At 46.4% G+C, this 25,360-nt stretch overlaps 1 protein-coding gene across 4 annotated transcripts in view; it reads left to right on the forward strand.

The window, feature by feature from the left end:
* Positions 1-25,360, forward strand: part of MLXIP (MLX interacting protein) — a 1,607,115-nt gene that overhangs the window by 721,332 nt on the left and 860,423 nt on the right. The window lies entirely within an intron of this gene.

The following is a 25,360-nucleotide window of genomic DNA, read 5'->3' on the forward strand; positions in this document are numbered from 1 at the left end:
CAACTCAACTTTCACATCGCAGGAGGCTTTACATCAATGCTTTTAGAAAGCATGCTACTAATGCGCATTGACATTAACATTGCTAACTACGGGATTATGAAAATTACTTTACCCACTGATGCAAGATGACATGACATGGGGGGCATGAACACGGAAGAAGGCACTTGCTCTAAATAAAAACGTAATTATTATAATACCCTTCTGAACTGAAGCAATTCGGAATGCCATTTCTTTGGTTACAAGTAGGCGCAGCACAGTCTGAAAAGGATAATTCAGCCGACATAATATCCAACCCTGTGCAATCTCGATATATTTTATAGAAGGATAGAGGTAAAGATATGAATTTAGAAGTGACCTACTGATCGTCCAAACGTTTGAAAATGAATAAAAATTCACCAATGCACAAAGTTGCAACATTATAAGTGGCTGGATGTAGAGGTGCGAGGTGGTATCGGATGCCAAGCAGGTGTTGAAGACAATGGAATACAGAATGAGGGGTAATTATGCGGTTATGTTCAGCTGTACATGTCAATGTAGCTCACCTAGTGCAAGGACATGTCATAGTAATGTGGCCACTACACCTAAGCTCAGAGTTTTGTAGGCTGGAGGAAAATGGTGACGTGGAATAGGGGAGGTTGGAAGGCCTCAGCCAGCCAGCCCAAACAAAAACCAACCGTTAATCAGATTAACCAGAATCAAACAATTAGCCTTAAAGGTCTTTATTACAATTATCATTAAATCTTTAAAAATAGAACATAAATGAGATATTAAGGTTTAATGTACAGAGACCAAGACACTAAAATAAGATGTATTTTCTGCGATAAACCTGATGTCATTGCCTGATTGATGAAAGAGTGGGTGGATGAATGATGGGTGGATGGATGGATGGATGAAAGGGTGGGTGGGTGAATGATGGGTGGATGGATGAAAGGGTCGGTGGGTGAATTATGGGTGGATGGATGGATGGAAAACTGTCCGGCACAAAAGGATGGATGGATGGATGTGTGAAAAGGTGGGTGGATAGCTGGATGAAAGTGTGAGTGGATGAATGATGGGTGGATGGATGGATGTGTGAAAAGGTGGGTGGATGAATGATGGGTGGATGGATGGATGAAAGGGTGGATGGATGAACGATATACGGATGGACGGATGAAAGAGTGGGTGGATGAATGATGGGTGGATGTATGGATGAATGTGCGAAAAGGTGGGTGGATGAATTATGGGTGGATGGATGGATGGATGAAACAGTGGATGGATGAAGGATGGGTGGATGGATGGATGAAAGGGTGGGTGGATGAATGATGGGTGGATGGATGGATGAAACAGTGGATGGATGAAGGATGGGTGGATGGATGGATGAAAGGGTGGGTGGATGAATGATTGATGGTCCTGGCGGGATCGCATTCTGTAATGCTGTGACAGAAGTTAAGACCACCTCTTCAGAGTCCCTCTTCCTTTTGGCTGCATTCAATTGACTCTGATGACAAGCGTTTAGATGCTTGTGTATAGATGATCTTCCAAATTTTTCCCATGTCTTCACCGGCTGAATTTTTTGTCACATAATGTACATGTGACATTTTCTTATCACAGCTTTTTCTCCCAGTGGGACAGAACTTAGGTCGTATTTTGGGGTTAATGGTAGTATAGGTGCTTTTGGGGTTAATGGTAGTATAGGTGCTTACAAGGAATTTACAGCATCTGAGGTGCACTACGGGTGACCAGTCACCTTGCCTGCAGCAATAAGACTACCTCTCATTGTCATCCACTGTGATGCCAGAGTGCTGAACACTCCCGTGGTCTTTTCGTACTTCAATACCTGTGGGAGCACGTAAAACTGATCTCTGGGCCATAGAGCCCGGGGGAACTTCTTTTGCCTCAAAGCACAACAGTGCTCACCAGTGTGCTTTTCCAACATGTGCGCTATTCTGATTGAATCACACTTGCTGTCTGACATCAAGAGCTCAAATGCTGATGTGTGCGGATGTACGTTTGGCACATGAAATCGGACTTTAATTTGAAATGTTTTAGTAGGCACCTGGCACAAGTTGACGTGCTCAGGAATCGTATCTTTGGCAGTACCACCATGGTCTATTCCTGACCATGCTGGAGAATGCCCATAAATCCACACATATTTTTTGAAGTATTTTGGACATAACTGATGGACATCATATGTAGGTATGCGGTCATTTCCATTGGCGCGGACCAGCCTGATCCCATTGATACGCCTGCCGTTTTTACATGAGAAATGAAAATGCACAACACTGCAGAGGGAAAATAAGTGACGTCTCCCCTTCAAAGGGCAGTTAAATCTGATATCAAATGATGGATGGAAAACAATTGAGGGGACTCACAGAGGGTGAATGTGGGTGTAGGATAAAGTTGGGTGTTACATGACTGCACTTTCAGAAACGCTGTGGAATTGGAAGAAAGGAGCAATGACGCAACAGGAATCCGTAAGGGGGAACTAAAGAGAAGCATTTAGTTTGTGATATTTTTTTTTTGTAATTTCCCTCATGAATCAGGTTATTTACGGGAAAGTCTATTTAGTGCATCGCAGTGGCATTGCGACGATAGCAGCAATGAATTGCATTTCAGTGTGTAATATCACAAAAGCACGACCAAGTCAATCGTAGTAATTTTTCAAAATATGTAATTTACTAAATTATTTCTTTTCAAATTAAATGAGTATGAGCTAGAATGTAAACACTTCAACTGCCAGAGTTTAACAGAAACCAACAGTTGAGTGTTTTATTGTATTTGAAAAATCGTCGAAAATAGCTAGATTACGTGGTGATTTAATTGAAGCATTGACGTTGTTTTGGAAAACAATTGTTACATTAGGTATCCGAATTAAACAGTCGGGCAGTAGATAGTGCACGCGCGAGAATGATCATTGATTGTCACAGAGTTTAGAAACAATTTAGGAGCCCTGTTATTCGTCACGTTGCACGTTAAGGAAAATTCAAAGATTAGGGTTTAGGGTCGGGTGAAGGGAAATGCGCATAGGGGTACAAAATGCAATTTAAAAGCATGCGGGGTGCCTGTATGCAGTGTGAATGTATTTTGCATGCATTGCTATACAAATGCGACGTAATGGTATGCGTTGTGATTACTCGCGATTCAAGTGAACATGCGATGTAACAATTACTATGTAATGGCATACGATGTAAGCGTTTGCGAGGTATGAAGAACCGGACCTTTTAATGGCCCAGCGGAGCAGGACACGCCTGAAATCTTCGAGTTCACCTGTCCAGGTATACAGAGACACGGAACACTCTATTCGTGAGAAAGAGTAAATATTTATTTGGCTGCAGCCATGAACAGTGGTCCCAGAAGTAAAATATAGTAAGTTCTCGGGAGACTGCTGCTTCAATCCGCAGCGTACAATCTTTTATAGCAGTAGCTACACCCATATCCAACCCACACTCAAACAAATCTGAACCAATCAACAGTGACTTTCTTGTTTGCCAGAGTGCGGCGTGATCATCGCGTGCTCTGGTTTTTTACTCGTGCAACATCTTTTGCAACATGGCTAATCATGAACGTATCTAGTGACTTATACCACCGCCACAAGGACAGACGAGCCCAACCACAAACATGAGCCACAATGCACAAAGACAGACAAACCCTACCACAAACATGAGCCATAATTCGGGCTGGGATCTTACACAATCCCCTTTGTGTAAAGGATTGATCCTCTTGAGCAGAGCCAACAAAGAATAGTTTGCTTTTTAGCGAGCGTTGCATGTGTTTTCAGGGACAAGGAGTGCTGAGCGCTGAGCGTGTAACTCGAAAAGCTAGGCCTGGGTAATGGCAATACAAAATGGAGTCTAAATACAAGATGGACACGGTATTTGGACATTTCATATTTGCTCAGTCCTCCCCTTTGCCATGCACAGGCAAATCCTAGTCAGAATCCACATTAATGACCATGAGTTTGGAGACTTGTTTTTGCAGCATTATTTGTGCATTCTTTTCTTTCTTCTTATTCATTGGTTGGGGTATACATAATGTGGTACAAAGGCCGCAAGCTCTGCTGTAATATTACTTAGAGCTCCAGCTGTTTCATTGACAGTTGCCTCTACAACTCGAATAAGTTGTTATGTCTCTACTGTTGGCTATTGGACCCCAGAATGGAAAGAGCCCTTTTAAGAAATCTCCTGCTTCTTGTCCTGCTGTAGTAGTAGTAAAATCTTTATTCAGTATTCAATTTCCATGAATTACCATAAAAGCATTTGTACAATACATTTGCAAAAGATTTAACATTACTAACACATTATCAACCTATTTAAAAATTTATAGTATGATGATTTGTACACATTAATTTAAAAGATTATTATTCTAAAGATCTATCCTTAGTTTAAAAATACATTTTAAAAAGTTACTGACGACTTTACAAACGTGTTCTGACGTTAAAAATTGTAACCACAACATGGCTGGACGGCATTTTCTGAGGCCTAGGGTTCTCAATAATGGAGTTAGCCAGAGTCTTCGATGGACGGAATAATATTTACAGAACAGTACAGTGTGCATCGTTGACTGCACTGATAGTTCATCACAGGGGCAGGGAGTTAAGGTCTCTTCCCAGCTGTTTCTATTGGGGAATGCTACAACCCTGTGGAAAATATTCAACCTGAATCTTACCAGTAAGAATCGTTCGAACTGCGAGTCAACATAGGTTAAGTATGGTTCCATTTGCATTGTTGTTGTAACCGCCAGGGAATGCTGTACAGACGGTTTCTTAACCTCCGCGGTTATGCGTAGTTCCTCGAAGTGACTCAGCGCCTTTGCCTTAAGATCTTTCTTAGAAATTCCATTGATAGATTCTGGGTGGTAATAGAACTCAGCCATTCCAAGATCAGTGAGCACGTTCTTTACATATCTTAGCCACTCTATGTTGTCTGCATGATCTAAGGTCATACAATCTGCGACAATAGTTTTAGTGAGGCAGTTCTTTGTTGAGACCCAGATTCTGCGCCATAGGAGTACGGGTTCAATTTTAGCCAGATCCTCAATATGTGGTAATCCCAGTTCTACATGGGAGGCAAAAGTCGATGCTCTTTTAGGGACTGACAGTAAAAATCTTATAAAGGTATTCTCTGCTACCTGTAGGCTTTTTGTGTGTTTGTGGCCCCATAAGCCCGCCCCATAAAGTGCGATTGAATGGCACTTTGCTTTATATATTCGGAGTAGCTCAACTGGGGATTTTTTACCTAATTTCTGTGCAAATTTCATAAGAGCGGCGATGGATCGCAGAAGTTGGTGCTTGCGAGCTTCTATGGCCGCTCTCCAATTGAGCTTCTCATCTATCGTGATTCCCAAATAGGGATATTGGGGAGTGGATTCTAGCTTTTCATTATTTAGAAAAATTACGTTTGCATTTCTCTTAACCCTTCCAGCTACCATGACAAAGGTTTTCTTTACGTTTATGAGGAGATCTAAATCACTCATAAACTTTGCATAGTTGTCCAAGGATTTTTGTAGCTGTCGAGGGGTACGTGCTATAATCACCGCATCGTCTGCATACAGGAGCGCAGGGACCAATCGTTCTTTTACCCGGGGTAGGTCTAACCCCCCCTGTAGCATCTCTACCTCAAGGCCATTAGTGTAGAGGGAGAAGAGGAAAGGGGCGAGGACGCATCCCTGCCTAACACCACGCTCTACAGGAAAGCAATTTGATAGTTCACCCTGTACTCCAAAGCGGACCCTCGCGGATGCATTAGAGTAAAGTTCTCTGAGGAAGGTCACGAGAACCTCGTCCATGCCCATTTTAATCAACACTGACCAAAGTTTTGCGTGGCTAACACAATCAAAGGCAGCGGAGAGGTCAACATATACCATGTATAACCTCTCACGTTTTGCCGAGACGTACTTTCCCATCAATAGGGCCAAATTCAGGGCCTGTTCCGTTGTTCCATGGCCCTCTCGGAAACCGTACTGAATATCCGAGAGGGTCCCGGTATCGTCCACCCACTCCTGTAAACGCTGGAGAACCACTCTGCCCAGTACTTTCCCTGTCCTGCTGTATCTGCGGTAGACACCACTCCTCTTTTCTGCAGGTTGTGTTTGGCATCTGCTGTATACATATGGGGCAATAACCAAGCAATATAATAGGGGCCTCACCAGTTACTGGGTAAAGAAGTGTAGGCCTTACTCCCACACACGAAATACGTGTTACGTGAGGGTACCATGCGAGGCCAGTCTGTTCCATTTAGAGTTACAACATACAGGCACTTACTAGTACCCTTGTTCTTTGATCCCCCTTTTTTAATACAAAATGGTGCCTGTTCGGACGTTACTAAAAGGGTTTGTCCTTTGCGAGGAGTTTTATCAGAGGGCAAGAAATATAAGTCTGTAGACCTGTTCTGGCGATCAGCATATTCTGACTTTTCACTGGTCACCCCATATACTCTTTTTCCATCTGGCCAACACAAATGGTACAGATATAGTCCAAAATCCCATACATCCGTATTATCTCTGTTGGTCTTAAATGCCCATCTGGCGCTTAACTCCCACCACGCACTACAGGAACCATTAAAGGAAAAGGGAAGAGGGATATATGGTATTCCAGTGCTTACAGAACTCGACAGAAGGCCGCAAACCCAACAATTAGTGGTGTTAATGACCAGCTGATGTTGATGCAACATAGAAACAAACGTATTGTTGTGGAACTCGCTCCTTCTTGACTCAAGATGTGGGGATAGAGTAACATGGGAATGCATTTCACTAATAATCTTGGTGGTAGGCTGTGCAAAAGTCATATGAAACACCCATCCTATACAAGAAATCATAATACATATTAGGACCACTATTATTAAAGTTATGACACAACGATTATGCAATAATTTACAATATTTCTTTCTCTTTATTTGAATTTTGTCCATTGTCCTAGGGACAGCCAATTCCATTCTCTAGGTGTTGCCCGCGACTGGTGGTTGTTTCACTCAGCCGTGATTATTTGCAGTCCTATGATCCTACAGGTTCCGCAGGCCTAAATGCCACTACTCTGGTCACGAGTCTGAGACTTTATCATGGCCCTGCAACTTAAGTTCAATCAGAATGTCGTTGACAAAAAATCATGGACAAAAATCACTGAGACATTGCTGAAGTGTTTTTGTTTAGTCTTGACCTCAAGTTGTATCTCTTTGAACCAGGTACAGTTTGATCTTGAAAAAGGAGGTGAGGCTCGGTAGTGTCTAATCTCAATGAAGATGGCACCGCTGCTTGGAGGATTTCGTCGTCTTCTTTCTCAGACTTGGTGTATTTTAAGCGCGCATCACTGAAAGGCACAAATCTTGGAACTTTCTCGCACTCAACGTCTCCTAGTCCATCCATTACCCATTGATCATAGGGCAAGGGTAGGGGTACCTTTTTGCAATGTACCCCATGTATCCAGTTTTTTCTACCGGCAACCTTGACTGCTGTTCTTGTCGAAAGTAAGACCTGCTGCGGAGTTTTCCACCTTGGCTCAAGATTCTTGGTCCTCTGGAAGTTCCTCACACACACCCAATCTCCGGGTTGTATGGAATGGCCCTGGTCAGTGGAAGCTGGAGGCAAAGCGTCATGCACCTGTTGATGAAGGACACACAGCCTTTTAGTTAATTCATACAAATAATCAATTAATATAGGATATTCAATATCAGAATATTTCTTTGGTCTAGGGACGCCCCAGACATTGGCGGGACGTCCAAACACAATCTCGTAAGGGCTAAGCCCCATGCGTGAGTGTGTTGTAGTCCTTGTGGATAGAAGGGCAAGAGGCAATGCATCAGGCCATGCTAGACTCGTGGTGGCCTGTATTTTTGCCAGTTTAAGTTTTAAGGTTCCATTATAACGTTCCACTAAACCTGCTGATTGTGGATGGTTTGCTGCATGAAATTTTTGTCGAATACCTAGACCAGTACAAACTTTCTGCATAACTTGGCCCACAAATTCACTTCCATTGTCACTCCAGATGATTCGGGGTAAGCCGAATCTCGGAAAAAATTATTTCAAAAGAGCTTTGGCAGTTGTCAAGGCTGTGTTGTCTTTGAGGGGGTAGGCCTCTATCCATTTGGAAAAGGCACATACCACCACAAGTACGTATTTTAAGTTGTTACACCTCTCCATTTGAATGTAATCTATTTGGAGGACTTCAAAGGGATATGTCGGTGGTGCAAAGTGCCCTGCTGGAGTTGGCATTCCCTTTCCTGGATTATACATCAGGCACACCATACAGTTTTTTACTAGATTATCTGCGTATTTGGGAATGTTGGAGTTTTGCCAAACTGGTGCTAAAAGCTTACAAATCCCTTTGGCACTAATGTGAGCTGGACCATGTGCCATTGTCACAACAGGAAGAACATAAGCATTGGGTAGTAACCATCTTTGTTGATCGGACAAATCTGTCCAACAACTTGTGTCATCTAGCCGACCAGTCATTTCCCTCCATTTGTCTTTCTCTTCTTGAGTGGCTTCTGCTTGTATGTTTTTCACATTTTCTAGAGTATCCTCACACATTCCTACTTCCACAATCCATCGTGCTGGGCCAGCCACATACATTCGGTTGGACAAATCTCTAGCTGTTTCTTTCGCTACTTGGTCCGCATAAGCATTTCCCTTTCCAATGTCATCTGTTATCTTTTTGTGAGCACTACACTTAATAATTGCTACGTGTGTGGGCAAAGTAAGTGATTCGAGCAAGTGACTAACTAACTGCCCGTGTTGTATTTTTGTCCCACGAGAGGTAAGAAAACCTCTTTCTTCCCAGAGGCGTCCAAAATTGTGCGCCACTCCGAATGCGTATTGACTGTCCGTGTATATGTTAACTTTTTTGTCTTTCGCTAATTCACAAGCTCTTGTCAATGCTATTAATTCTGCTGCTTGAGCTGAATTGTATGGTATTTTAGCTGTTTCTACGATTGTGTGCAGTGTTGTAATTGCATATGCTGCTGTGGTATCGCCGTTAGGCAATTTAAAACATGAACCATCAGCATACAGTGTTCCATCAGGATTAGGAATCGGAGTATCTTTAAGATCTATTCTACCTTTTGTCTCTTCCTCTGTTCGAAAAATGCAATCATGATGTTCAATAGTGTCTGAATCTGATGGAAGTGGTAGCAAGGTGGCAGGATTCAGTGTAATACATCTCCTTATGGTGATGTGGCTTGCTAACAATGTTAATTCGTACCCGGAGAGGTGGGCACTGGTAAGGGGTTGTGTCTTCGTTCTGTTCAATACGTATCTACAGCATGGGGAACCATAACAGTAAGTGGAGAATCTAATACCAATCCTGCTGACTGGCGGATTGATACTGCTGCTGCTGCTGCTTTCAGACAGCTTGGTAATGCTCTTGCAACAGGGTCCAGAACTGCTTAAAAATATGCACAGGGGCGTTGTTTATCACCAAAGTGCTGTGTCAATACTGATAATGCACAACCTTCTCTCTCGTGGACGTACAGTATGAATGGTTTAGTATAATCAGGGGTTCCTAGTACTGGTGCAGAACATAAAGAGGACCTCAGGTCCAAAAAACTCTTTTGACATTCCGGTGTCCAAGGGAGAGGGTGCGGTGTATCCTTTAGTGTCAAAGCTAATAAAGGTTTGGCTATTAGAGAAAAATTTGGTATCCACTGGCGACAATAAGAGGTAATGCCTAGGAAAGCACGTACCTCCTTTTGTGTGCGTGGGATCGTCATCTGTGAAATAGCTTGTATTCTTTCAGGAGTCAGTCTACGCCCTTCTTTTGACAAGAGATGACCTAAATAAGTAACCTCTTGTTGACAGTACTGTAATTTGGACAAAGACACCTTATGTTTATATTGAAACAAATGTTGTAGAAGCAAAAGAGTAGCTTCCTTGTACAATGACTCTGAATCTGCTGCTACCAATAAGTCATCCACATATTGTATTAGGGCAGTACCTTCTGGTAAGGATAATGCATCAAGCTGAGATTTAAGTGCTTGGCTGTAGATAGAGGGACTTTCACAATAACCTTGAGGAGCTCTACAAAATCTAAAACTGCGACCTCCTAAGGAGAATCTAAAAATATCTCTGCTATCTTCAGCTATTGGAATGCTAAAAAATGCATTCTTGAGGTCGATAACAGAAAACCATGAAGCAGTAGAAGGTATCATAGTAAGCAATGCAGTGATGTCTGGAACAATAGGGAATTGAGGCAAAACCAACTTATTGATTTCGCGTAAATCAATGAGAAAGCGATAAACAGGGGGCTGTGTCGGATCTGTACGTTTAATCACAGGGAGAACGGGGCTGTTACACATATTACCTCTTGTTTCTTCAACAACACCTTTCTGTATCAGATCAGATATTATTAAAAGCAAAGCCTGTTCACCTTCACTAGATATTTTATATTGAGGAATGCCTGGCACCTTGACATTACTCTTCAATGTGATAGAGTAGGGTGGAATTTGCAACAATCCGACATCATTAGGTCCTTGCGCCCAAAGGGAGACAGGTAACTGTCGGAGCTCATGTGGTAAGGCATTAATGGACAAATATTCTGGGGACACTATTCGTTGGCCTAAGGTCAAATGTACTCCTTGAGGGGAGCAGTATAGTGTGGCATATAATCTCTTCAAAAGGTCAAGACCTAACAAATTCTCAGCACAGCCAGTAGTAAGAATAAGAGGCGCCTTCAAATGACATGGTCCTACCGATATGGGCAAGGGGCTAGAAACAGGATTCTGTACACATGTCCCAGAAAATCCTACTGAAACATTTGTAATGCCAGACAAAGGTGCCCCAGGGAGCTTGGAGCGAACAATGGAGCTTTTAGATGCGCCGGTGTCTAATAGAAATTGTTCCTGCACCCCTAATGTAGTGACATTAACATAAGGATCACGTTGATCCACAGGAATAGTCACGACTCCCTCACTTTGTCCTAGGCTGTCCTATTGGGAAACAAAAGCCTGTCCTTCTTCTCCTAGATAATCATCATTATAATAGTTTCCCGTCTGCCGTAATGGTTGATCAAAATAATTAACAGCATTGGACTGTGGCAGAGGTCGCCGATCTTGTATCTGTGTTCCTCGTCCCCTGCCTTGTGGCACAGACTGATATCCGCCACGGCCTCTAGGTACTAATCCCATATTCTCTTTCTGGGCCAAGTGTGGACATCTATTTTTGAAATGACCATCTTCCTTACAGTAGGCACATTGATTAGGACCAAGAGGTGGGCGTGGAAAATTATATCCCTGACGTTGATACTGATACGGTTTCTGAAATTGAGGCGCATTCTGAGGGATCCTCTGTTGGTCCCGTGGGGAATAAGCCTGTTGCAAAAGGACCTTCGTTTTGAGTTCTTTATTTTTCTTTTCTATCCTTTCTTTCTCCTCCAGATCCCTATTCTCATAATATTGAACCATCGTCAAAATCCCTGAGGGCGTTGTTACAGGCCACGCGCTCTCAGACATTTTGAGTCTAGTAGATAATTCTGATAGATACATCTGCCTTGTGGATTCCTCACCTTGTGAATATCCCCCTTGCGTCAGCAACGTTCGGAAAATTCTTCGTAGCACGCCGGCGTGGACGACGTCATAGGAACGCGGCATCGTGCGCGACTCCGTCTGACGTCACCGACTCCTTATTAGGGCCTACGTCGGCGTGATGACATCAGTTCCCTTTTTTCCGCGTCGTCGACGCTAACGGTTTCAGGGATCTTCTGTGGTTACAGATAGAGACTTTGTTGCTTTTTGTCTGTTACTGTTTCTGTTCTTCGTCGAGGATGTCGTCGAAGAAGACGGGTTTCAAGCAGTGTGGCTCGTGTGCCCGGATGATGTCGATTACCGATCCACATGGTGATTGCTTGTGGTGTTTAGGTTCGGATCTTGACGTCAAGGGCTGTCGATCCTGCTCTAAGATGAATCCGAAGGCTCTGCGAGAGCGGGAGGCTAAACTTCTGATAGCCAAGATTAAAGGTAAAGAGGCCAATAGATCTTCGAGATCGAGATCAAGACGCTCCAGATCGAGGCCGAAGTCAAGGTCGAAGTCGCGATCGAGGTCACGATCGAAGTCACGTTCGAGGTCGCGATCAAGGTAAACGATCCAGATAGGAGTCTGCGTCGAAGTCAGCTTCTGGGCATGCTTCGGGTTCCTCGAAGAGAAAACATAAGAGGAAGAAGCATAGTTCTCGCCATCATTCGGGGTCATCGGACTCGAAGAAGAGGTCTTCTCGGAAACATCACAAGGACTTTGTACCTCCGTCTCCTGCTGGTGGAGCCACGCCGATACAGTCTCGAGAGCATACACCGGTACCGGAGTTGGATCCGAATCCGGCTTCGGGTCAGTCTTCGGAGCATGAGGAGGTCGTGGAGGTTCCACAGTCACCGACTCCTGAGGATGACCTGAAAGGGTCAGGAGGAGCCGAATCCAGAGCGGCCTCCTACGGAGCCGTCAATGGGTTCATACCCTTCCTTTCCTGGTCCTGGTCAGGACCCTTCGCATTTTCTAAATGCTATGTTTGGAGTATATGCAAGGGCAATGTACCCCACTGGAGCACCTGCGGGTCCCATGGGTCCTTTGTCTTTTAACTTTGGTGTCCCCCAAGCTTATGCACCAGCGCCCTTTCTGCCTTTGATGCCGACTCCATATCCTTCTTGGCTCGGTACGGCGCATCTGAGGTCATCGACTCCGCACACGGCTTCGCCGGCTCCGGAGCGACCTCGAAGTTTGGATCGGGGCACGACGCTGGTTCCTGTTCCAGCTCCTCGTTCGACGCCGGCTCCGACTCCGTCAGAGTCGTTACCGGATCCATCGACTTCGATCCGTCTGGAGTGGTCGAGGCGTAGAGCCCAGTGTCTCTTGGAGGAGGAGTATGGGGAACCTGAAGTGGAGGAAGGCGAGCTTCAGGAGCATGAGGATTGCTTTGAGGATCTGCAGAGTGCTAGTAGTCTTGAACTTTCTCCAGAATGGTGGTTGCCTGCGGTTTCGGAGGCGCCCTCTAGGGATGTGGTGCCATACCATATGGTAATAAGACAGGCTGCTGAGTTGCTGAACTTGACTTTGCCAACAGTGGAGTTCAAATCTAATATCCTTACGGAAGTCTTACATTTGCCTTCTTCAGTCATTGAGCCGACTCTGCCATTCACTGAGGCTCTGACAGAACCGATTTTAGAGGTCTGGAAAAGGCCTTTGTCTGCACCTGCGGTGTCTAGATCGGTGGCGAGGCGTTATAGGATGGCTCCTGGAGACCCTGAGTTCTTGTCATCTCACCCTTTGCCGGAGAGTCTGGTGGTGCAGGCCGCTTGTGCGAACAGATCAGCAGGTTCTTTTCCCCAGGTTCCTGGAGATAAAGACTCAAAGAAGTTGGATCAAGCTGCTAAAAAGGTTTTCTCCTCAGGTAGCATGGCTTTAAAATCAACAAATGCTACTTGCTTACTAGGAAGGTATGTGCATGCCTTAATGGACTCAGTCAAGCAGTTGTCAGCTAAGCTTCCGGAGGAAGACAGGAAAAACTTTAATGAAGTTGTTTTGGACACTCAGGCTGCAGCCCACCAGGTTATTCAGAGTGGCATGGACACGGCGAACTCTGTGGCTAGAGTGATTGGTTCTTCAGTGGCTACCAGAAGAGCTGCTTGGCTAAAGTCCTCAGAGTTTTCCGCTGACGTACAAGCTACTCTTTTGGATTTGCCTTTTGACGGAGTTGGCCTCTTTGGGAAGAAAGCGGATGCAGCTTTAGAGAGGTTCAAAGATAGCCGGGCGACGGCTAGGTCTTTGGGCCTGCAGGCGAAAGGCACAGCCACCAGGAAGTTCAGGGGCTTTGACAGGTCCTCCTTTCGTCCCTTCAGACAAGGCCAGCAGCAGCAGCAGCAACAGAACCCTCTGTACAAGTCTTACAGAGGTAAACAGAGGGGTGGTGGACGTGGACGTCAGGTCTCTTCCTCCTCTACTTCCTCCTCTAATACCCACCCCCACCTACAACAGCAAAGCAGCCCTAGATCCGCCATTCCGGATCATGCGGGTCCGGTTGGGGGTCGGCTTACTCATTTTCTACGGGATTGGGAATCGGTTACTTCAGATCTTTGGGTTCTCAATCTCGTAGAAAATGGGTATGCACTTCCTTTCCAGGAGTTCCCTCCCAATTACCCTCCTTGCCAAGGTTATTGTTCGGAGGACGACCTGCTTCTCCTGCAGGAAGAAGTCCTGGCACTGTTAAGAAAGGGTGCGATAGAGGTGGTTCCGGAGCAGGAGAGGGGTCAGGGGGGCTACTCCCGGTATTTCCTGATCCCCAAAAAGGATGGCAGACTTCGTCCAATCCTGGATCTCAGGATCTTGAACTTGTATCTGAAACAGGAAAGTTCAAGATGCTCACTCTTGCGCAGGTTCTTCAAGCGCTGTTGGAAGAAGACTGGATGGTGTCGATCGACTTGCAGGATGCTTATTTTCATATACCCATTCTGAAGTCGCACAGAAAGTATCTCCGTTTTACGGTGGGATCGCAATACTACCAGTTTGCGGTCCTTCCGTTTGGACTTACTACTGCGCCTCGAGTTCTCACCAAGGTGATGGCAGTGGTGGCAGCACATTTCAGGAGGTCGGGAATACCTGTATTTCCGTATCTGGACGACTGGCTGATCAAAGCAGTCGCCAGAGAAGGTGCTCCTTCATCTGCAAGAGACAACTCAGTTGTTGCACAGGTTGGGTTTTTCGATAAATGCACTCAAGTCTCACCTGGTTCCCTCCCAGCGCAACCTGTTCATAGGTGCGGTACTGGACACTTCCGTATGCCGTGCATTCCCTCCTCCTCAAAGGATTCGCGACATACAGGAAATGATTCCTTTATTCTACAATGGAGCGGTCGTTCCAGTCCTGAAGGTCCTTTGTCTGCTCGGTCTGATGGCTTCTTGCATTCTGTTGGTCAACCATGCACGCTGGCACATGAGGGCACTCCAGTGGTGCCTCCGCAGGCAGTAGTATCAGCACAACGGAGATCTCAGGGAGTCAGTGAGGATCTCCAGAGAAACTGCAGCGGATCTGTCTTGGTGGGGCGTGGAAGGCAATCTGTCTCAAGGAAAGCCTTTCCAACTGCCTCCATCGGTTGCCACAGTGATAACGGATGCATCCACTCTCGGGTGGGGTGCTCATCTGGGGGATCTGGAGGTCAAGGGTCTTTGGTCTCCAGAGGAAAGGTTGCTTCACATCAACCTTCTAGAGTTGCGGGCGATACGTCTGGCGCTCAAGGCCTTCCTCCCTTCCCTTCGCGGTCAGTCGGGTAAAGTCCTGGCGGACAACATGACCGCGATGTGGTATATCAACAAGCAGGGAGGAGTAGGGTCGCGGTGTCTCTGCAGAGAGGCTCTGCGTCTCTGGTCCTGGGTTCAGGACCATCGGATTTGTCTGATGGCAAATCATCTGGCCGGAGTTCTGAACGTACGTGCAGACGTTCTCAGTCGGCAGTTCTCTGCCGACCACGAGTGGAGGCTCCATCCGGAGGTTGTTCACGACATCTTTCAGATGTGGTGGACTCCTCGGGTGGACCTGTTCGCCACTCGCGAGAATGCTCACTGCCTGTCATTCTGCAGTCTCCAGTATCCGATGCAAGGAACACTGGGGGACGCGTTTCAGTTGAGTTGGGAAAGTCAACTCCTTTACGCGTTTCCTCCCATACCCTTGATTCCTCAGGTTCTGAGGAAGATTTGCCAGGACCGGGCCCAAGTCATATTGGTCGCCCCGGATTGGCCAAGAAGGGTGTGGTACACGGACCTACTCCACCTCTCCTCTCACCCGCCGCTCCGTCTCCCTCTCAGGGTAGATCTCCTCTCTCAGATGGAGGGGCAGGTTCTACCCCCCACCTCCAGACATTACACCTTCATGCCTGGAGATTGAACAGGGCAACCTGAACTCTTTTTCTCTCCCTCACGATGTGGTGGATGTCATTCTTACGGCCAGGCGTGACTCCACCAAGTCCATCTATTCGTATAGATGGTCTAAATTTGTTGTTTGGTGTAGGGAGAAGGATGTTGACCCTTTGAGGGCTCATCTGTCTGATATTTTGCAGTTTGCTCTCTCTTTGGCCCAGCAGGGATTTGCTGTTGCCACAGTCAAAGGTTACCTTTCGGCGTTATCAGCATTTCTCTGCTTGCCGGACCAGCCGTCTCTTTTTAAATCTCCAGTGGTTTTGAGGTTTCTGAAGTGTCTCAGAAATAAGTTCCCCCCTTCTCCATTTATTGTTCCTCAGTGGGACTTAAATCTTGTCTTCACTTTCTTGATGGGTTCTCCCTTTGAACCCCTACACAAGTGTCCCATGAGGCTTTTGTCTTTCAAGACGGTCTTCTTAGTTGCGATCACCTCGGCAAGGAGGGTGAGTGAGCTTCAAGCTCTTAGTTCTAAGCCCCCATTCCTGACCATTCATGTTGATCGAATGGTACTCAGGACCAGGGCTGCTTTTCTGCCTAAGGTGGTAACTCCCTTCCATCTAGGGCAATCCATTACCCTTCCTACCTTCTATCCTCCCCCTCACCCTTCCAAGGAGGAAGAGAGACTGCACCGTCTGGACCCTAAGAGGGCGGTGTCTTTTTATCTGGACAGAACTAAAGACTTCCGGATGGACGACCAGCTGTTTGTTGGTTTTGCTGGCTGTCGGAAGGGCAGAGCGGTGCACAAGCGCACACTTTCCAGGTGAATAATCCTGTGCATCAACATTTGCTACTCCCTGGCGGGTAAGGACCCTCCTGAGGGTATAAGAGCTCATTCTACCATGGCAAGGTCTGCTACTTGTGCATTGTCTAGAGGTGTACCTGTTAAGGACATTTGCAGAGCCGCGACTTGGGCCTCCCTCCACACTTTCGCGAAGCATTACTGCTTGGATACCGAGGTGAGGAGGGACGACCACTTCGCGCGTTCTGTCTTCCAAGATTTCCTGGTGTAGCAGAGTGGACACCCTCCTCCGGGAGTGGGGACTGCTGTGGGACTCTATTCACAAGGTGAGGAATCCACAAGGCAGATGTATCTATCAGAAGAACAAGTTACTTACCTTCGGTAATGCTTTTTCTGGTAGATACAGTATCTGTATTCCTCACTGACCCACCCGCCTCCCATTTGTCCGCTCTGCTATACCTGGTTTTATTTGTATATATATTGGGTTTTTGATACCTTCGCATTATTTGTGCTGTTCTGATTTGTATGTACTATGTACACTGTATATATGTATATTTTCTGTCATTGGTCCGTCCGGGTTCCTCGAAGGCACGGAAAAAAGGGCGGAACTGATGTCATCACGCCGACGTAGGCCTAATAAGGAGTCAGTGACGTCAGACGGAGTCGCGCGCGATGCCGCGTTCCTATGACGTCGTCCATGCCGGCGTGCTACGAAGAATTTTCCGAACGTTGCTGACGCAAGGGGGATATTCACATGGTGAGGAATCCACAGGCAGATACTGTATCTACCAGAAAAAGCGTTACCAAAGGTAAGTAACTTGTTCTTCCGGTAGTAAGTTAGAGACAAATTTATCCACAAATAATCTCTGGCCGCCTGGTGCGGCCATATCTTGACCACTATGATCAAAAAATGATTCCTCAAAACGGGTAAAGAAATCAGACACCGACTCGTCTTTCTTTTGTTAAGAAGCGGATAATTTATCCCAATTGACTGCTTGGGTAGGCATCAGAGTTTTCATAAGTGTTATTATTCTGTCAGGCAATTCTGCTATCATTGGTTCTGGTTTAGCCCCACCCACCTGCCTTTGGTCTGCTTGTAGGATGGCAGCCCAGTTACCGCCTAACTCAGCTGCGTGAGCCTCCCTACGAATCTTATTCCATATTTCGGATGGGACTACTTGGCCCATCAACATGTCTATATCAGATAATGTTAAAGTACAAGAGGACAATGTCTGCGTTAATTCTTTGTAATAACCTGCCAGATTTTTACGTGGATCAGGTAATACTTATTTTAATGCAATAACCTCGGATCTTTTCCATGGAACATGTACCCAAACTTGCTGAAAATGAGCAGGCACAGGGGCAGCTCCTCCCACAGCTTCACGCCATACTGGTTGTATCTCTCGCGTAGGGTACGTTCTATCTAATGTAACAATTCCTCCTGCTCCCTTATTTCTACAAGACAGAAGGTCTCGAAATGTCACTAAATTCGCTACTGCATCTCGATAATCCTGTCCTACCACTGCTCCAGAAGCTACTTCCATTCGTAATTCCATTAATTCCTTAGGTGGGCCATTCTCGACTTCGTTTTCCCACATTTGGATTAATATTTCACACATGAGGTAAAAAACATAACTCTGGGTGAATGAAGGCCATTGTAAGGTCACAGTTTGGATATCGGATGACCCATACATGTTTCCATTTGTCATCCACTTTCGAGCCTGAGTTTGGAGCATTGTTTCCTCATGGAAGTCAAGGCGACTCTGACTTCAAAGAGTTCTATTCATGATAGGGGAATTACGAACTCGGTCTAGTATAAGGGAAAAAGTTGAAAAGAATCCACTCTCCTTTCTTCGAACCGTTTGTGAAGTAGAAGTTTGTGGCAAAGGAGTAGAGGTGGAGACATGTGTCAATGCGGGAGGTATCGCAGGGACTAAGGGACCCATAGAGGTAACTGGGACCACTACTGGTATCAAGGGTTGAGGCACAGGCGGAGGCATAACAGGTACTGGCGGGGGAGCAAGAGCTGGTACATAAGGCGGTGGAGTAGACAACATAAGGGACATTAAAGGGTCTTTTTCATTCGTCTCGTCTATTGGCGGAGAAGTAGGCAAAGCCGGATAACATTTATCTATCTCCATTCTATGCTTCCTATCTACTATCTCTATGTCCTTTTCAATTTGATCGTCTTCATGTTTCTGAGCTTTTTGTATAATAGACATACAAACTTGTTTATTCTGAGATTTCTGTTGTTTAATTTCTTTCTGTTTTGATTCTTTTCGCCAAATATGGAATGAATCAAACATTGCCGGCCAGGTTTTTCTTTTGAATAATCTCTCCTCTAAATTGTCCAACACACAGGGCTCGAAACTACCATCTCTCAGCCAATGTAAAATACCATCATTCTTAGTGTATTTCCCCTAAAGGTCCGTAAAAATGATAGGCCCAGTCCCATGTTTGGAGTAAACTTCATATTTCGGATTCCCTACCGGAGACACTGAACAAGTGTCTTCCAGTCTGGAGTCCCTTGAACAAGAACAACAACACCATTGACGAAATTTGCTAAAAACAGGCATCTTAAAAATCTCTGATTCGTAAAACAGTCATCAAGAGGTAAAATTAATCACGTACTTTCTCAATTCAAGTACTTACCCCTCGGTTTCGCCTTTTGCAAAATGCAAACAAATAAACCATCTATAACTAACCAGACAAGTGGGAGCTACCCACTCTTACCTGACCAAATTCTCTTCTCACCGATAGAGGTCCGTCTAATGTCTCGCTCTCTCGGCTAATGGGACCAAGACAGGGCGTCAGTGAGGGCGGCAGTCAGGCAGCCTTCGAGAAGGAGAAGTAGCGCTACAAAAACCTCGGGTCCACCAAGACATGCAGGGGTCTATTAGATGGTGCGCTTCCTTCAGAGTTTGTTCACGAGACCTCTCACCAACCTCCGGCTTGACCGCAACCACTGAAGACGCCCCACGTTGGGCGCCAATTGAAGAACCGGACCTTTTAATGGCCCAGCGGCGCAGGGCACGCCTGAAATCTTCGAGTTCACCTGTCCAGGTATACAGAGACACGGAACACTCTATTCGTGAGAAAGAGTAAATATTTATTTAGCTGCAGCCATGAACAGTGGTCCCAGAAGTAAAATATAGTAAGTTCTCGGGAGACTGCTGCTTGACTCCACAGCGTACAATCTTTTCTAGCAGTAGATACACCCATATCCAACCCACACTCAAGCAAATCTGAACCAATCAACAGGGACTTTCTTGTTTGCCAGAGTGTGGCGTGATCATCGTATGCTCTGTTTTTTTACTCGTGCAACATTTTTTGCAACATAGTTAATCATGAACGTATCTAGTGACTTATACCACCCGCCACAAGGACAGACGAGCCCAACCACAAACATGAGCCACAATGCACAAGGACAGACGAACCCTACCATAAACATGAGCCATAATGCGGGCTGGGATCTTACACAATCCCCTTTGTGTAAAGGATTGATCCTCTTGAGCAGACCCAACAAAGAATAGTTTGCTTTTATAGCGAGCGTTGCATGTATTTTCAGGGACAAGGAGTGCTGAGCGCTGAGCGCGTAACTCGAAAAGCTAGGCCTGGGTAATGGCAATGTAAAATGGAGTCTAAATACAAGATGAACATTTCATATTTCCTCAGGTACCATCATACAACCGTCCAGGAGGCATCGACGACACAAACCAGCAGCTGGATTCGAGCTGTCGCATGTCGGATGTCGAGTGCTGCAGCGTCGGTATCCGGATTGGACCCAACAAGCCTTGGCAACAGCAACCCACGCAAGATGACAAGATTGGCTTTGGTGCAGACCAGCAAGGTCTGAGGGACTCACCCTTTGGAGGGAAGTCAGTGCACTTCTGGAGCAACCAGGAAAGCCCTTGGAACAAAGGATTGTCCTTCGTGGGGACCCACCAGTCAACAGACTAGGGATCGCGAAGGAGCCTCTAGCTACGATGCAGAAAGCGGGCCCACGGAAGACTCGTGGAGTGTAGGCCTCAAAGCTTCTGTGCAAAAGGTGCTCGGGGCGGGGGCAACAAATAGCTCAATGCACAACTTCGGGAAACTTCGGGAAGTAGGTCCACTTGCAAAATTGCAGGATGTCCAGGAATTCCGGTCCCACGTCTCTCGTGATACTACAGGTCTCAGCTTCGCTGGGGATTTGTGTCAGCCTCGGAGATGTCTGGAAGTCCATGTCCTGTGTAGCAGATACTTCGGGATCCATCGGGAGCCTTGAAAATGCAGACCGGCAAGATGCTTCTTTGGGGCCTGTTTGAACAGGGGAGTCACTCCTTGACCCCAGGGGAGATTTCTTCCGTCTTCCAGTCGATATGGAATGTCGAAGGTCCAAGACTTCTTCTTCAGAGTTTCGTCCAGGGTAATCTAAAGCTCTAGGGACTGGGTTCCTATATACTTATACTAAGTTTAGGGGTTGGACTAACTCTAGGGTCCCACCTATGGGAGCACCTGGGGAGGGGGTGGTTACACCCCTTCCCCTTTGTCCAGTTTTGTGCCAGAGCTGGGGCTGACTGCCCCAGCAACTGGTTTGAACTGGGAAATGCATGGAGCACATTGTGTGCCCCAGGCAGTGTCTGAAAAGCATTCACTGAATGCAACCCACCCTGCCCCAGTACACTAAAGCCTGTCTGGGGAGGTACTGGCACCTCCCTGGACAGGAAACCTATTGTCCAGGCCTCCCCTGCCGGAGTTTCGTCCAGCAGCAGGAGGTCAGACTCGTGTCTGTGGCAGCATCATCATTTTGTGATGCTGAGGCTCTTTTAAACATTTACCAGGTAAGTAAGTGTGTACGTGTCTTCTCCCTCAATAAGGGTGGGATGCTACCACCGCCTCCAGAACTGGCGGCGGGGAGGTAGTATTCCAAAGTGTTTGACACCAAACACAACATGTTTTGATAAAGCCAAACCAAAGTTAGCATTAACCGCGAGGATAATTGAAATTGTTTTGAAAAAAACAGCCTTTTGTCAACGTTTTCACCTATAACTTTTTGTAATTTTGACAGCTCTTGGAAAGCAATATACCGTTACATCTGTTAGACCTTCTTGGTTGTGGGGATATATAGGACTTGTAGTTTTCACCAAGAACCCGACGAACCCAGATCCAAAAACTGAGCAGCAACTTGCAATGGTATTTTTTTATTTACTGGGTATAGAGCACTTTTTCTTGGAAAATATATACATGGAAAAATCTGTATGAAAGACACCTATGTATTTCTGAATTGGGTACAAATTATAGAGTTTAGAAACAGTATAGATTTGCACATTTTCAAAATTGGGTATACTCATACTAGCATGTGAATTATTGGTAATTTCTTTAAAAGATTTGTTTTTTACACAATGTCTTTCATTGGGAAGGGAGAAATGCATGAAAACTCAATTGGTAATAACAGTTGATTTACAAATCTGAATTACCCTACGTCTCCCGATAAAAATGGTTCCCTCACTTGTGTGGGTCGGCCTTGTGCCTGCGACAGGAAACGGCGCAAAATGCAACGTGGTCACACCTCAATTTTGCAGTTACAAATTGACCCTTTTATGGCAAAGTGCCTAGCTGTAGTTTTTGCACCCTAGCTCTGCCGGCACCTAGGGAAACCTAGCAAACCTATACATTTTTGAAAACTAGACACCCAGGGGAATTTAGTATGGGGTGACTCGACTGCCTACCACCAGGTTCTGTTACCCAGAATCCTTTTCAAAGCTAAGAAATTGACAAAAAAACACATTTTCCTCACATTTCTGTGTTGGAAAGTTCTGGAATCTGCGTGGATCAACAAATTTCCAGCCACCCAGCGTTCCCCCGGGTCTCCCGAAAAAAATGCTACCTCACTTGCCTGGGTCTGCCTAGTGCCTGCGACAGGAAACAGCGCAAAACGCAACGTGGTCGCACCTCAATTTCGCAGTGAAATCGTGCCCTTTTTGAGGAAAGAGACTACCTTTTGTTTTTGAACCCTAGCTCTGCCGGCACCTAGGGAAACCTAGCAAACCTATACATTTTTGAAAACTAGACACCCAGAGGAATTCAGGATGGGGTGTCTGTAATGGTGGCGGGGTGGGGGCATTGGCGTTCCCGTTTCGGGCAGCCCCCACCCTAAAAAACAAGTGCACACAAAAAAATCCCTGGTGCATAGTGGGCTTTCTGCCCCCGGGGGGGGGGCAGACGGTCTGTAATGGTGGTGGGGGGGTGGGGGCATTGGCATGCCAGTTTCGGGCAGCCCCCACCCTAAAAAAAGGGCCAAAATAAAATCTCTGGTGCATAGTGGGCTACTGCTCCCATTTGCCCCCACCCTAAAAAAGTGCCACCAAAAGTAATCCCTGGTGTATAGTGGGCTTTCTCCCCCCCCAGATTGGGGGGCTATTGCCCCATCTGCCCCCCCCAGGGGGGGCAGAAAGACTAAATACTATAAATTTATTTATGGGGGGAGTGAAGGCCCTTGCCCAAGGGGCCGCTCCCCCCTCCCTGGTGTCTAGTGGTTGGATCCCTGCTTGGGGATCGCCCTCCTGGGGTCCACTCGGGAGGGGTACCATTGGAAAGGGGAGATTCTCCCCTTTCCAATGATACCTCTCCCGTCTTTCTACGTGCTCAGGGGGCTGAGATAGCCCACTGAGCATGTAGAAAGTGAAACTGAAATGAGCCTAAAGGCTCATTTTAGTTTCGGTTTGTGTTCAATGACGACAGCGCGACGTGCGCACTGATCGTCATTGAACAGAAACCAGGGAGGGGGCCTCGGGAGCTGGGGAAGCTCTTCCCCAGCTCCCAAGGTCAGAGGGGTGAAAAGGAAATCCCTCTGCTGTCTGCAGCAGAGGGATTTCGTGCCCCCGGCCTCATGACGGAATGGTTACGTCATCCGCACAGGAGCACCGATGCTCATGACGGAACCATTCCGTCATGAGCATGGAAGGGGTTAAGCTCTCCCAATGTTGGAGAAAACTGGATATTTTCGCACCCACCGGAGGGGAAATTGAAGGGGAGGCTGGTACCCTGATAGAATCACTGTCTTCTTCTGTTATCTTTGCCGCTATCTCTGGATAGTCGGAGGACTGTGTCTCTATCGCGGTAGTTTAACATTTTAGCTATTATGGGACGCGAAGGAGCCCCGGGGGGTGGGGGTGGCTCACCAGCGAGCGATGCGCCCTTTTGACCACGAAGACCGTTGAGACTGCCTCCCTACCGAACAGTGCTATGAGCAAGTGTTCCACATATGTCTCCATTCTACCAGTAGCCGTGGATTCGGTATTCCCAAGAGACGAAGGTTGCTCCGCCTTGAACGCGATTCCAGCTCCTCATTTTTGGCTGCTATTACCTTCAACACTCTGTCCATTTCGAGTGTGCGGGTGTTTGTGGCGTTGGACGAGTCCTCCAAGTCCGATATGCGCCTTTCTGCCTCGGTCAGGCTGTCATCGTGCTTTTCTACCCTGTGAGTCAATCCGTCCATTCTGGCCGACATGGAGTCCATTTTCGATTCGATGGACGTCCGGTTAGAAGAGCTCCCGCCCCTCTACCACCCGGCGATCAGCGGCGGAGTTGCCTTGCCAGCGCTCTTACCCAGGTCCCCAGGCAGTGTTTCCCTCCGTGCACAGCTTGCGTCGCCTCTCCGTCCAACCCCCGTGGCCGCAGCTTCATACAGCGGCCCGCGGGAACGCGGCGCAGCAGGACAGATGCACACAGGTTTAGCCCTCGTACACTGGAGGTTGGCCGCCACGCCGCAGCGTCCTCCCAGGGTCCGGTTCCTCCGACAGGCCCCCCGCAGCCGGCGAATGATCTCCGCCGCCTGCTCTCGCTCCGTCACCCACTTTTCAGATGATCTGGCCCGTCGCCATTGTCAAGAGCGCGGCCGCGGGGGCCTGCCACTGCACAGTAATCAGTTTCAGGTATGCAGATTTTCCGTTTTTGTAGCTCGTTGTCTGCCTCCACTGCTTATGTGGCCGTGCTTGGTGTGTCCAGGTGCCAGGATGGCGAGGATTATAACAAGATTCCTGCCCAAACTGCAAGAGCCTCACGCAAGTGCGGCCATCTTGCTTGGCGCCCTCTAGCGCCCCCGTATGTCGGAGTTACACCAAATAAACAAAAACACAATAAAGATCTGTCTTTGTTTCTTTGCTCCCTTTTCGTTCAGCTGTTTCTGTAGAACAGAGAAACGACGGGAATTAAAAAACTAAGAAAGATCAGCAGCCTGCGTGCTTATAGAGTCCCTCGAAGCTGTTGTCTTATTTGCATACATTGTTGAATTAGAACAGATTCATAGCTGGTATAAAATTATGAACAAATTATTTAAAAACTGGACAAACATCATTATCATCAAGAAGTACATTTCAGTATGATTTGTAAACTAGATGACCTAAAAGTGATTGGAAGGGTTGGAAAGTCTGTGTTTTGAATTGATTTAAATAAACCTTTTAAATAAGGGCACACTTTAAAAGAGCCTTGCGAGAAAATGTTAGCAATCTATTTTTGTAAGATTATTCCTATGTTTAGAGTAGATTGCCAACTTTTCAGTAAATTTACAAACATTCTCGGGAGTACTCTTAATATCTTCAAACATTGAATTTTTCCAGGAGTATACCCTTTAACTGAAACTTATTTAGGCAAATTTTCAAAAATGTGCATGAATAAGCCAGGTGAAAATGTGCATATACACATTTAATATGACATTTTGATATTTGGTATATTCCCTACTTATTCCTTCAATGGAAACACATCTGGTCCAACCCATTTTAAG

This window comes from Lissotriton helveticus, chromosome 11 (assembly GCF_964261635.1).
Source record: "Lissotriton helveticus chromosome 11, aLisHel1.1, whole genome shotgun sequence".
Lineage (NCBI taxonomy): Eukaryota > Metazoa > Chordata > Amphibia > Caudata > Salamandridae > Lissotriton > Lissotriton helveticus.